The 2,788-nt window shown below is 39.9% G+C and overlaps 1 pseudogene; it reads left to right on the forward strand.

Moving 5' to 3' along the window:
• Nucleotides 1–1,524: 1,524 nt before the first annotated feature.
• On the forward strand, nucleotides 1,525–1,624 carry LOC122898251 (annotated as a pseudogene).
• Nucleotides 1,625–2,788: the final 1,164 nt, after the last annotated feature.

Genomic DNA, 2,788 nt, shown 5'->3' on the forward strand with positions numbered 1-2,788 from the left:
ATGCATGTCTGGAAGAAACAGTCTTTAGAAATGATATTACGGTTTCAAGGGCAAAGGTTATTGAGCTTGGTTTCAAAGAGCTACTCGAGATTCCTTAACTTTTCTTCAGAAGAAAAGGCCCAAGTCTTTATCCTAAAACTAGTTAAGAAGTAACAAAGAACAAAATCAAGCAGCAGGACAGGTCCAAATAGTTTTGGACCTCTGTATAAAGTAGAAGTTAGGGGCTCCCATTGTGGAACCTGGAAGCTCAGGTCTAAGTGCGGGTGCATTTAAAATAAAAAAGAAGGGGCGCCTGGGTGGCTCAGTGGTTTAAAGCCTCTGCCTTCGGCTCCGGTCATGATCCCACGGTCCTGGGATGGAGCCCACATGGGGGGGGGGTCTCTGCTGAGCAGGGAGCCTGCTTCCTCCTCTCTCTCTGCCTGTCTCTCAGACTACTTGTGATCTCTGTCTGTCAAATAAATGAAATCTTTTAAAAAATTAATAAAATAAAATAAAATAAAAAAGAATAGCAGGAGGCATAGACTATCTATCTTAGCTGTAGGGCTTTCCTTCAGGAATTCGTCCTATCTTTGTCATTTGTTCTCAAGACAAACCATTATCTTCTCTCTGCTCTGGGCAATTTACCCTAATAGATGACTTTTACTTATACTATTATAGAAAAATTTTCCTGGGCTCTGTATCAGCTCCCAAAGTAGTTTTAACATATTTTGTTACATCTCTTCTCTCTAGTACAGTTTATTTACAGAGGTAAATTCATTACAAACATAAATATTATATATGTTTGTGGATGCTGTGTGTATACCGGCAAACAGACTAATGTGACATCCCATTTTCTCATCCTCCCACACAACGCATAGGCAATACTAAATGAGGGGTGAAGTTATTAACAGTGTCATGGACAACCAGCAGTGACCTTCGAAAAGTGAGGTTTCCCTAAGTCTTTCTCTGTATAAGACCAGAATTTATTCTGCCCGTGTTCTGTACTGCAACTCATGAAATGGAAACTTCAGTGACAAAACGTAAAAGGGCAGAACATAAAAATGACTAACTTGTTTCAGGAAAAGAAATTCCTCTTTAGAAAAGAAACTACATTACCAGAACCAAAGGCATGTAACAGTATTTTCTGAGTGAATAGTTAGATATTTTCAGGCTAAGATGACATAATTTCTTCTCCTTGTTGAAAGGTCACTATTAATAAGCCAGGTCACCTAACTCTTGTCACTTGGATAGTGCTGGGTCAAATGTGAGCAGACAGGCCCAGGAGTAAAGGTTGCAGGACTCAAGAGTATAACTGGAGGGACACCTGGGTGGCTCAGTTCCTTAAGAATCTGTCTTTGACTTAGGTCATGATCTCAGGGTCCTGGGATCAAGTCCTGTATTGGGTTCCTTGCTTGGTGGGAAGCCGCTTCTCCCTCTGCCTCTGCTTGCCAGTCCCCCTGCTTGTGTTCTCTCTTGCTCTCTCCTTCAAACAAATAAATAAATAAAATCTTTAAAAAAAAAACAAAAACGAGTAAAACTGTGGGTCTCTCTTTGACAGCAATATACCAAAATCAGAACAATACAAAGAGTAGCACATTCCCTGTGCAAGGATGACACAAAAATTTGTGAAGCCTTCCATGCTTCTTTCATGTTTTCTGCATATTAAAAAATCCTACTTTACCAATTCATAAACTATTCAACACTTATAAAACGAAAAAGAGTAAAATCAGAGGCCAGCATACTGTATTGTCTCAATATTTAAGTTATAAATCAAGCTAACACACTGTAAAAAATGTTTTATTCTCTGACCTTGACATACATCACTGTCATAATGACAAAATTGGAAGTATGTCCAAATCTATGGCTTTTATATGACTGGAAGTCAGCAAATTATCAAAGACAAGCACATTAATTTTTATTGTGCACATCTCTGTGTTCCGTGGGTGGTCCAATGATACTCGGATGACGAATGTAATGCATATAGAAATTTAATAGTAATATAGTAAATACTCTATACACTAAAAAATTCAAAGTACTATGCAAAATATTCCACAGCCACCAGATACAAGTGCTATGAATAGCACACTCGTCTAGTCTGGGAGTAATCTCTGGAACCATGAATCAGGACCCAAAGAAGAGCCAGAACAATGGCTGCTCAGCACTACGGGGAAAGCACACTTCATTAGGAAAGAATGAATATGCGCTTCTATTATCTCCAAGGAGGGACTTGATAAATCACTCACTATATTTTCTCATACTCGAGGGTTTCTGCTATTCAAAGCCTGCCTTCACTCCAAAGTGGCTTCTTTCTCCAACAGCAACAGAGACGGAGATACCACTTTTTTTTTTTTTTTTTCTAGGACATAGGGCACAAGATAGGCATGGACATTTCCCTAGAGCCAGAACACGGTTAGTCCCAGCGGGAATGTCTAGGGTTCCAGGTTGTCCTGTGTCAGGGCTGAGTGCTGGGTCCATAGTAAGGGCACCTGTGTTTCCTTACAAAATTCCTTTATCCTGGGTTTGTGATATGCAGGGCCTCAAGTGCAGCATACCTTTTACTCACATGTGAATGCAGTGCTGGATTTAGGTTATTTCCTGAGCTCTTTCACAGATGTGCAGAATCTTAAGCATAGCTTAAGGCACGAACGATCTTCTGCAGAAAGCTGTTATGACGGGGTTTCTTGACGACCAGAATTTGGTGATTGTATATATAGATTGCTAATGTGGCCATTGCCACGTAGGAATACAGTTGTAGATTCACTTCTAGAAAAACGACTTCAGCAATCCTTTTTTTTCCTCATGAACACAG

This window comes from Neovison vison, chromosome 1 (genome assembly GCF_020171115.1).
Source record: "Neovison vison isolate M4711 chromosome 1, ASM_NN_V1, whole genome shotgun sequence".
Lineage (NCBI taxonomy): Eukaryota > Metazoa > Chordata > Mammalia > Carnivora > Mustelidae > Neogale > Neogale vison.